Below are 12,255 nucleotides of genomic sequence, written 5' to 3' on the forward strand. Positions count from 1 at the left end.
AACTTGGATGAGTGAAGTAGGGTAGCTCTTAAATATTGAATACGAGGTTTATGCTTAGATTTATTTTCCCTATGTATCTATTATACTTGGTGTTAACAGAATTATTATATGCAGCTAACTTTTTAAAGAAAGATGTTACACATAAGGCACTTGGTTTTTAATAAACTCAAGGAAAAGTATTATATAATAAAATCACAAAAATAATCAAAAAATTGAACTTTGTACCAAAGTGCTCAACATAAACATGCTCTGACCCGAGAAAAGCGTTTCAGAATGTTCTCATGCTTTCAATATATCAAGATGTCATTTCCTTCCTGGCTTCCACCTCATCTCTTTTCTTCTATAGATTCTCTTTCAGAACTGACTTCACCTTTCCAAAGTCTTAAAAACCACTTTAATGCTCTTATTTTTCCTTGAATATCTTAATTAAAACCTCATTCAGTTAATGGAAAAAGTTATTCATACTTTTTTCCAAATCTTTAATAAGTCCACAGATTAGGGCATTGGGGATTACTCCTCTCAACTAATGACATTTCAGCTGAGCTGGCATTAGCTTAATCTTCTTGGTTGTCTCACATTGTTCATACTCTCTGCTAAACATCTTTAAATTACTGAAATCCAGTCTATTATTGAAGCAGGACAAATCATCTTTACCACTACATACTTTAGAATTCCTCAGCAGTGAAAGGTATTTCCCAAACTCTTCAACCCAGCTTTTGAGCCCTGCAATAACTGTCCTGTGTCCGGCTGACCCATCCCAGTTTTCCTTTTCTTGAAGGTAGCCCCAAAGAAACACCAAGCTCATCTTCCTCCTGTCCTGGGATTAGGACCAGCTGGGCCCTCCACCTCTGCCTGTTAGAAATTCTGGCGCACGGTAAGTTGAATGCACAGTTGTTGAACTGAAGTGAGTCTCATCCCCTCAGCCTTTGCCAATTCACATTACTCATAAAAATTGGCTGCCATTTCTTACAAAAAGCATTCAATGAATAACCTAGCTCTGACATCACTGTCCTTCTTAATAGGCCCTCAGCATTGATTTATCTGCCTTCTAAAGTGCGTTTCAGGATGCATTATCCAATAACTGGTATTAGGGTGAATCAAAACACACAGAGAAACAATTAAGTTACATTCCTTTCTCACATCTTTTCAGATATAAATTCCAGATAGATTAAAATGTTAAATTAAAAAAAAAATCTAAGTCTAGAGGGAAATACCAGTGAATTCTATGTAATATTTGGAATAAAGACTTTCTAAGTCTTAGCAAAAACAGTTTAACAGACTTGATCATATAGACTTTTTAAGTACTTTAAACAAGAACAGAAAAATAAACACTATTCATTGTAAATGTAAGTTGTGAAAAAATATTTCTGACGTGAGATAAAATGTTAACTTCCTTAAGGAACAAAAATCTCTCGCAAATTAGTAATAAAACAAGATTTTAAAACCCGAATCCAAAAATGGCTGAACTACATTAACAGGCAATACACAGAAAAGAACACAAATGTCTAATAAACACATGGAAAATTGTTCCACCTCACTGGTAATCAAAATAATCAAAGCAAATTAAACCAAAAAGATGTTGTGTGGTGTAGGCTTTGTGGAGAGGTTACAAATGACAAAGACTTATTTTTGATACCCAGTGTCGGTTTTGGTTCAGGAAGCAGACCCTCTCCTACACTGCTGGTGAATATTAAAAAAAAAAAAAAAAACCCTTCAGTAGAACATCTTCAAGATACATTTCACCTCTAGAAGTTTATCCTAAGAAAGTAATTCATGTGGCTGAAAATTTAGCTAACGAGTTATTCATGTTATCATTTTATACAATACTGAAAAAGTTAGGAACAATCTAAACATTTAACAGTTGGGAATTGGTTAATGTGTTGTCATACAAATAAACAATGGAATGCTATGCAGTCATTGTAAATGTTGTTGAAGGACTACAAAGCTGTTCACTATAAAATGAAAAGAGAAGATGTCTGTGTTTAAAATGTTTATGTCCAGTAGGGTTGTGTGTAATTTGCACGTTCTTATTTTTATTTACCAGTATTTAAAAAAATAACTTTTTATAGTGAGCACGTGTAATGAACTCCCAAGAGTGGAGACTTTGGAGCTGAAGCTGAGTTTAGACAATGTTGTAGATAGATTTCAATTGCTGAAGGTGCTTAGAATCTGTTGTTCTTCCATGTTGGGGAATCTAAAAGGCAAGCCTTCCAAGGGCTCTCTCTTGGTCATTTGGAAAATAAGAAACTGCACTTCAGAATTTTGTCTTTGGGCTAAAAGAGGTTAACAATTCTTGTTGGTTTCTTAGGAACAAATGCTCTCCTTTGACAAAAATGAACCACACTTTACCACCAATTTATTCTAACAAAGTGGTAGAACACAATGAAAACGTCTGGGGTCTTGAGTTGGCCTCCATGGCAACTAAAATTTTGTTAGGAATTGATGTTTGATTGCTTGTCTCTATCAATTTTTTTCATATTTTTATTTTGAAGAGCTGATCTGTTGCTTCCCTGCTCTGCTTATTCAAAGGGTTTTTGGAAGGATCAAAGAAAATACTGTGTGTGAAAGTAATTTAAGTGCCAGATTAATATCTACCATCACTACTATCATCATCATCATCATCATCATCATCTCCATCATCATGATCATAATGATTATCATCATGTTTGTTTATTTTTAACCTAGACTATAGAATCTGGGCTTCTTTGAGGTGTTTGTCACTCTCTTTGGTTGTTTTCCTTATTTCTTATTTCATGAACACTAGACTATCTCCCGAGCTAGAAATGCTCAGGTGAGGGACAGCCAGTGCGCAGCAGGCAAACCTCACAAATCAACCCTAGTGTTCTTTTCTGCTGAGCATGGAGTTCACTTCAGAATTCCTCTCAACTCTGCATTCTAACTGTTTAGATTTGGCATGTGGGAGCAAACCTATTTCCCATCCCTGACATAGGCACTTAGGCTATTTCTGTAGAGGTAGAATTACAGATTCACAGCATTAGGTGGCGAGAAAGGTTGTAAGGAATTATGTAGACTGGTGTTATCCAGTGTGGTCTCTGGGCCACCAGCAGCATCACCTGGGAAATTGTTGGAAATGCAAATTCTCACCCCCCTCACCTCCAACCTACTGAATCAGACACTCTAAGGTTGGAACCCTGTAATCAAGGTTTTAACAAGTCCTCCCATGATTCTGGGAGTGATGAAGTTTGAGAACCACTGCTCTGGGCCAACCCCCTCAGTTTTTGCTGATGAAGAATCTTCGGTCCACAGGTGTTAAGCAATTTCTCCTTGTTTATCCATGGAATTAAGTTGTTAAACAGAAATAAAACCCAACTTTCAAATTCCCAGGTGCTGTATTGATTGGACAGCAAGTAGAAAACTGCAAGAAAATGTCCCTCTAATTGTCTACTTTAAGTTTCTAAGTGGAAATTCCTGTCATTGCCCAGCATCTTTGGGGGGGGTGGCCACACCTCCAACATTCTTAGTCTCTGTGGTTCAGGTGTAGACTTTTGGGTGGTTTCATAATTTTATCTGGCCAGAGTACCCCCCAATCCCCTCCCTCCTGCCAAGAATGTAGACAGTGGAAGTCACTTATACCTGCAACTAGCTACCAGTCTTCCTTTTCACCTGGTAGAAAAATTCTGTCTGAAAATGAAGTCAGCAGAGAGAAAAGTGTGACTGAGAGGTGGATGGAGAAATACCGAGTTCTCATGACATCGTTGTGACTTCTGCTCCAGGTCTAGCTGAGCCTGGAGGATAGAGTAGCTCTGAACTGATCAGTTATGTTAAACACCCTCCCACCTTTTTTTGTTTGTTTGTTTTGCTTGAGCCTGGTTTGAGCTGGTTTTCTATCCCTTAAAACTAAAGAACTTTGATTGACTCTTTTGCAAGGGACATTATTTTAATACTCATGGTTTAATCGCTAGAGAAGGTGGGTTATGCAGGGCAAGGATTTCCACAAGGTTTCTTCCCAGCAGGGGGCCTTTCAAGAATGCCAGATACTGCTTAACTCTGATGCTAGGTCTCATAGGACACTGACAGAACTAGAAACTTGAAATTGTCTATATTCCTGCTAATATATTACATAATATATTCAGAACATAGTCCCTGGACAGCCATGCCACACTTCATGTCATAATCATGAGATGCAGAGATCTTTTCTCTGTTGCATTGAGAAATATTAACCTGGAACAAAACAATTCACAAAGGTCAATCATTTGTCAAGACCAATCTTCCTCAGCTGTGTGAAGGCCCTTAATATTATGTTATTAAGCATGAAATGTCTGATTTTCTTAAGTACTTAGTTTGAAAGTTGCTATCTCTGACATTTCACTTTGACACTTCTTGTTTTATTTTTATTTTTATTATGAAGGTATATCCTCAGTCTTTCAAACACATGTTTTGGCTTGTGATTATCTTTCAAAAGTTTTTTAGAGTGATTTGAGTGAAACTATGGATAAGTAAAAAATTCATGTTATTTTCAAACATGAGTTCCATCGTGGAACCAATGCAGGGCAGACAGCTAGAAATATCAACGAAGTGTTTACCTTTCTTTGCTGTCATGACGTAAAGGTGAACCATTTCTACACCATATTGTTATATGTGATGAAAAATGGATTGTTTTTGACAATTGCAAGCTTTTGGCACAATGGTTGGATAAAGATGAAGTGTAGAAACACAGTCCAAAACTGAATATTCATCCAAAAAAGCTAATGGTGTCTGTGTGGTGGTCCAGGGCTGGTATTATCCACCACAGCTTCATGAAACCTGGTCAATCCATTACAGCAGATGTCTACCGCAACCAGCTGGATGAAATGATGAGGATGCTTGCGATTTAGCAGCTGAGATTGGTCAATAGAGAAAGGCCAATCTTCTTGCAAGACAACACTTGACCACATGTCGCACAAACAACGCTGCTCAAACTACAGAAGCTGGACTTGGAAACTCTCTGTCATCCACCATATTCACCAGACCTTGCACCAACTGACTACCACTTCTTGCAGGCTTTGGACCCCTTGAAAAATATTCAGTTCTCAAAAAGCTATGGAAAATGCCTTTCACGATTTCCTTGCCACTTGCACCCCAGGCTTCTTTGCTGCTGGCGTAAGCAAGCCACTGTTAAGATGGCAAAACTGTGTGGATAATTTAGGTGGATACTTTGATTAATTGTACTGCTTCTTGTATGAGATATAATACACTACACTTTTGATTTGAAATCCAACATTTCGTATGTAATGACCTTTCCTCTGGTGAAGGTCTCACCAGCAGAAAAATAAGATGGAATGCTACTCTCACTGCCATCTTCCTGCTCCTTCTCTGGTTCCCTCTGTACCCTGACCCCCTGTGGTCCATGGACACACTTCTTCACAGAGTTACCTTCCTTTCTCCACCTTCCTCCTCAGCCGAGAGCTCTCTAGAAGGCACCCCTACCACTGCACTGCGATTGTTTCCTCTTTGAAGCCCCATCTCTTATTTCAGTCCTGATTCTTCTTGCAGCCCCCTGTCCCCATGGCCCCCTTCTCCGTTGTGGGCTGCTTCTCATCTGGCTTGTTCAGTGTATGCTCATGTGGGCTCTTTCCTCAATCACTGCTTCTCACTCCTTAGTTTTTCCTGAACTATCTTTTCTTTCTTACGATTTTAAATACCGCCAAATCTATGGATCCAGGCTAGACCTCTCCCTTCGGCTCAGATTTACTGTAAATAATTAAGATACCCCACAGGATCTTAAACTCAACACCTCTAATACTCAAATAATATTCCTTACCTCCCACACCTGCCTCTTCTCGTCTGCAGAATCTCATTGGTTGTCACCACCATCCACGGGCACCTCAGCTGCATGCCTGACCTTCCTCCTTAACTCTTCCACCACCAATTCCCACATATCCAAACCCCAAGCTTCCTATTTGGCTATCGAATCCCTTTTATCACAACTATTTTAGATTCTTATCATTTCTTACTTGAATTATTGTAGTTGTCTTGTAATTGGTTTCCCTGCCTTTGACCCTTCCTTGCTCAGAGCCACCAAATTAATCCCTGTATCTGTGTTGCCATCTTGCTTCCATGTGTTCAGTGGCTCCCTATGTCTGCAGGAAGAGACTAAGCTCCTTAGCATGGCACATGAGCACACCAGCTCCTGCCTGGCACTTGTGCATGCCAGGAAAATGAAATTGATTCTGTTTCTCTCTCTTATTGAGCTCTGTCTCTGTTTCTTTGCCTACATTATCCTCACTGCCTGAAATTTCTTCCATTGTGTCTTCATTTGTCTATTCCCCACTCATCTAACACTCAGTTGAGCTGTGGCCTCACTCAGAGTGCCATTCCTGACTCCTCATGGCCAGATTGGATTCCTCCTGTGGGGCTTTATTAACTGGGTGCATATCTCCCCTTTTGTACATGGTTTTCATCATTTCTTTACAGGGCTGCTTCTGCTTTGAACCTTGACCATCCTGAGGGCAGGGACTGTGTCTTTTGTGTCTAGCTGGTCCTGAATGGGTGAATCAGAGGATTGGCTAGGTTTATAACAACAAGAATCTGGATACACTACTAATCAAAAGTATACCGGAGATAGACCTATTTAATTGGAACTATTTTAAATGGGCCATACTGATCCTGCCATCAGGATCACCAGAGTGTCATTAGCCCTAATTATCTTCCTGAGTTTAATTGATACTTAACAAGGTAGAGCATTAGAGGAGACATTTTATTCCTCTAATAGTTCCATAATAACATATTGCACTGTTGCAAATTCAAAATTACAGCTTGTGACCTGAAAAAGTAAAACATAGTTTGCTTGGAAGAAGTGCTCTTCAAGTATACCTGGAGTGTTCAGAAAACTTGAATTAAAAACTTCTTGATCAAAGAGATAAAATTAAAAAAAAAAACTTCTTGACAAAACACAAATATCCTTTTCCTTCATTCTGTTCCTATCTAATACTCTTTAATACATAAAGACTGTAGGGATCAATAAAAGACCTGTAAATGTTACTGCTGAAGAGTCCTACAGGATGAAAGAGGTGAGCTTCAGCCCCATCAATCACCTGACTGCCAAGGCATTGGGAGTAGATTCGTCCCTCGATGGTCGGGTGGTAATGAGAATGATCACACTACACAAATACAAGGACGAAGCACCTCAAGTGCCGATGTATGGGCAGCTGGTACCAAACCCAACCCTAAGTCACTGCCTATGGTGAGCAGCGATAAGGAACCCTCTTAGTTAGGGCCCACGAACAGACTGGTGAGGTCTAGTTTTGAGAGAGCCAAACTTACAGAGTTGGGGCAGTGGACAGCAAGTTTATCTAAATGGGTGTATTAGAGCCACAGGGGCCCACGGACAAGGGCTGTCCTCTTCATTCTTTCAATAACATTCTAGCATTCAGTGGGCACTGGCTCTCTCCCAGGCACTTTTCATGTACTATTTGATTTCCACCATAAACCTACAGGGTGGGTGCTGTTATCACATCACATTTTACAGATGAGGAAACTGAGACTGAGATAGTGAATGGCTTGCCTGAGGTCTTTAAGAGGCCAGATCCAGGACTGAGGCCCAGATAGTAGACTCTACTCTCACCCACACCAAAGTATGGTTAGTATCAGCAGCATTAGCATCACCTGGAAGGCTTTTTAAAGTGTAAATTCTTGGGCTCTGCTCCAGATTTATAGAATCAGAAACTCTGGGAGTGGGGTCTAGCCATGTGGGTTGTAACAAGCCCTCGTGTGCTTGAGGACAAGATCCATTGCATTCCACTGCAATACTGCATGTTAGAATGGTGCTTCTTAAACTCTAATGTGCACACAGATCACCTGGAGCATCTGTTGAAACGCAGCTTCTGACTCCATAGATCTGGGGCAGGACCTGAGAACCTGCATTTCTAACCAGCTCCTGGTGCTGCTGATATTGCTGGCGTGTGGACATTTAAAGAAGGAAGGCCCTAGAATGTTTGTTCTGTGCTGTACCCCTGTTTAGAAGAGCACCTGACCCATATTTATGCCGGATGAATGCATCACGAGTCAGTAGTCTGCACGTCTGACGCATGGACGGTAGAGTCAGTGTGAACCTACTGCTCACTTGACGTGCACCTGCCCAACCTGCCCTTCCAAATTTCTAATCACAGCATGATCCATCCATTTACATTCGGAAACTGTCACGTTGCCCGCTGACGTGACAGACTTTTAACTGTGCTAATCTTTTGAGTAAATATGTCACTTTGGATTCTCCAAGAGCAACTGACTACATCTTATATTTTGGCAAAGGGGGTGAAAAAGTAGGCTGTGGAAAGGAAAGCAGAGAGAATGAACCAAGGTCTGAAAGAGTGTAACAAAAAGAGATGCTAAGGAAATAGACAATTTGCAGTTGGCCAATCCTCTGAGCATTGCTCCAGATTTCTTCCCACCAGGGTTAAGAGTTGGAAAATCGTCATTAGAGTTAAGGGAAAAAAAGACTGGAAAAGCAGTGGAACCTACTTTTCCACTGGAGTGACTCAAAGTTGTTCAGAGAATTTGAATCAAAGTTTATATAAATATAAAAAGAATCTTTAACAGAAAAAAAGGTCATGCAATAAACCTTGAATGAGGTATTAATGAACTGATGAAGTGTGCAGATTGGCTGGAGAATACTGGCATGAGCATGGAAACGAGGAGGGAAATAAAAAGAGAGAGACTGCTTTCTGCATCTCCTCTGATGAGTGAAAAACAGGCTTCTCTAAGCCCATCCAAATATCTGGGCCCTTAAAAAAATCAAATATTTTGCAAACAGTCTACAGGACACAAGGTTGTAGTTTTTTTCTGAGCAAAACACTTCAGCACAGTATGCTCTTGAAGTGAGTGCCTGGTTGGCTGAACACTGGTAAGCATCGTGTGCTGATTATAATACTTGGGCCTCAGTGATTTACAAGAAGTAATTCCAAAAATTGATTTTGGACACATTACAAAGCTTCAGAGCAGGGCTTCAGCCTGTTCCTCACTCTGCCAGAAATTGGGAATAATGCTAGGCTGTATTAAAATGGTGGCATAAATATTCCTTTAAGTTTGATTAAAATTTAAACAAATTGTAATGAACAGATAACAACAACTCTTTTAGACATTATTGACCACATTCAAAAATCAAACGGCTCAGTGAAAGTAAATGACTTTCAGGCATCCTCAAAATCAGTATTTTAACTAAAGTATTCTGAACTAATATTCATGGAATATTTATGTAACCGGGACAACTTAACATTCTAAACAAGGACATTTCCTCAAAGCGTTGCTCTAAAAGGAGGAATATATAGTACATACACTATTAGCATTTCATGACTGGCTGATACAGGGTAACTTTTGATGTAAAAATATGACAATCCTTTTAAGAGCAATTATTATAATAACTCATTAATTCAGCCCATGACGCACATGACCAAAGTTCTGCGTGCATGCCAGTTTTTTTGATGATTGTTGTGAGAGGCAATATAATTACTTTTTAAAGCACAGAAATACAACTTGTAGACCCAAAGCACATGTTCCTAGACCAGTGCCCACCGGCTCTACATTATCTGGTATCACCTCCTCTTTGGGGTTAATTGGGAATGTGTGTAACCAAGAAAAAGCAGTTATTTATCCTGATTCAGAGTCAGGGAGACTCCTTGATATTCCATTGCAGGAAATTCCAAACATCTTTTGCTTACCACAGATGCTCTGATGTGGAGGCTTTCACACCCTAAGGCCCCAGATTCTCCAGGGGTTCAGAAGTACGGAATCCTAGGCAAATCCTATAAATAGCTGAGAACCCAAACCAGATGGCCTCGCACCAAATTGGTCTATTATTCCCCCTGACTAGGCCACTTTCTCACACCTAGCTTGCAAAAGGCAGGACAGCAGAGAGAGCAAGTTCACTGCTCTGGAACATAAGATTTCCCTTCCCTGTGGTCTCTCACAGGTCCAGGAGACACTTCAAGCCTCTCTGGGGGTGCATGGGAGGAAGGAGGAGAGTAGCTTTTCTTCTCTCACTGATACTGGCCTTGCGTAGCTTTTCCATTCTCTACTGAAGTCTGCCTATGTTGTTGTGGGATTTATCCTGAACCTTCATGGCGAAACAATGGAGACTTGTATGGGACCCTCCTTGTACAACACTCGTGACCACAGAGGGATGGACTCTGCTTAGTAGTAATTATGGCTTTTTCAAGACATAAGAAGATTTAATGGCCACCTGGAGATGGAGACAACAATCTCTGCTATGAAGAAAGGTCACCAGGAGAGCCAGTGGTGGGTTGATTATGGCATCTAAATGTCCCCAAAGCCAGAAAGAGGACAGCCTGGAGTGAGAAGCTGCCAGTCTCTGGCCAGAGCAGGCTACCCACTGTCAGGCAAGAGCAGATGTCTACAGTAACCCTGAGAGCTTCATCAGCACGGCCAAGACAAACTGAAAGCAAGGGATGGGGGCATCTAGACATGGGGACATCTTAGATGGAGGAGCTGCACCCCATCTCAGCTTCCCTGGGACCATGGGCTTCCTCCCCCGGTAGGAGGGCTATTCCTTAACCAGAGCTATAGGACACTGTGGGATTCATTGTGCACCCTGGCACATGATAAGGGAAGATCTAGATGGGACCCAGCTTGCCCCACAAAAGGTCCTCTAGTATTTCTCCCAAGAATAGCTTGCATTTATGTATAGCCTTATCTTTTAAAACACACTCACCATGCACACCTCCATAAGACCCACATCAGCCTAGTGAGGTTGACAAGGGACATATTACATAATCCACACAATGTCAGGAAGAAAAATTGGGACACAGGGTTGGACAAAGGATATTTTCCTTCTTGTTTTATGAAAAAAATCTTATAAAGGCCTAGAACTTGAATAACAACTGCTTACACATGTAAAGAATTGTCTTTTTTAAAAAAAGATAAGATTACATGAAGCTTGTACAGAAATTCCTAAAAATATAGTCAGCATAATTATAGGGCATGAAATAAATCTTGAAGCCTACTTTAAAATTCTGATAAAAGCTTTAAGAAGAGACAGAGGAGATGTTCAGAGGCTTAGATGAGGGGAGGTTGAGAAAAGGAGTCAGAGCTGAAAGGAAGTGACTGACAGAAAGTACACAGAAGTCAACGACTGGGATGTTAAGGCAAGGCAGGATGCTCCGTGGTCTGTTCACGCAAACACAACTTTACAAATGTATCCCAGATACACTGCACAATGAAGCCACCCAGCACAATGTGCCTTCCTGGAACAATGTGCACTTGCTCTTCCTCTTCTGAAATGCCTGCTCTACTTCTCCTCCTCTGAAAAATGGGAAATCATGTAATAAAATAAGATCCATTCAATAAACACATGTTTATCAGAGGTCCACTAGGTGCTAAATATTTGTTGGGGGCCAAATACAAATAAGCCATAGTTTAAGAAACAAACCCAACAATTACCACACTAAAGTATGCTGGGTGATTGAAATGGTTCCCAGTTGTGCGCTTTGAGGAGCACGTGTTATGACTGCTTGATCTGAGAGTTACCCAATGTCCATATTTTGCTGTGTACATAGCTGCATATAACTTCCATCTACTGGGAGAGAGGGTCACTCCTTTGAGTCAGTCTTTCAATGAAATTAAGAAGGGACATGAGTTTCATCTATGCTGATTCTGAATCTCCCCAAACTATGCCCTTAATTTTGTACTGTAACACCACGTCGCCAGGAAGCTAAGCAACATGGTCTCTCTGAGTTACATTTATAGAATCATCGATCCTTACAAAATAGAAGGAACCCTGGAGATTGACCACCATGGCCTTCATGCAGCACAAAAGCCCCTTCTCCAAAATCCTGACAACTGGTCACACAAACAGGAGGTACTTTTATCTGCTTTCTTTGTTTGCACCAAAATGATGCACTTAAGCACATTACACTCTGGAAAGACGTGATCCGCAGGGTGCATTTCTGGGCACAAAAATGCTTCTGAAAAACCCTAGAAAGCCCCATGCCACCTCTACGCAGGACATGCTCATAAAGCAGATGTTTCTTAGTTTTAATTTTTGTGAGCTCTCAGATGGATTAAGCCAAACATCTCTGAGCTTTATTCATTATATCAACAGTAGGTAATTTGTGCCTGTGGTAACAGTAATTTGGAGTTATTAATGAAAATGAAAGCTAATTAAAAAAAGACAAACATCTAAATTCAGGCTGAGGTAAAAAGGCAGAGTACTCACAGATGAATTTTATCCAAGTTTCCTTTTACGATTCTAAAAGGTAAATATTACTTTGATTGCAATAATAAGAAGGAAGTATACTGCTGCAT

General features: G+C 40.4%; 1 protein-coding gene across 1 annotated transcript in view; it reads right to left on the reverse strand.

Moving 5' to 3' along the window:
- Window positions 1–12,255, reverse strand: part of CLVS1 (clavesin 1) — a 191,508-nt gene that overhangs the window by 92,155 nt on the left and 87,098 nt on the right. The window lies entirely within an intron of this gene.

Source organism: Eulemur rufifrons, chromosome 3, assembly GCF_041146395.1.
Source record: "Eulemur rufifrons isolate Redbay chromosome 3, OSU_ERuf_1, whole genome shotgun sequence".
NCBI lineage: Eukaryota > Metazoa > Chordata > Mammalia > Primates > Lemuridae > Eulemur > Eulemur rufifrons.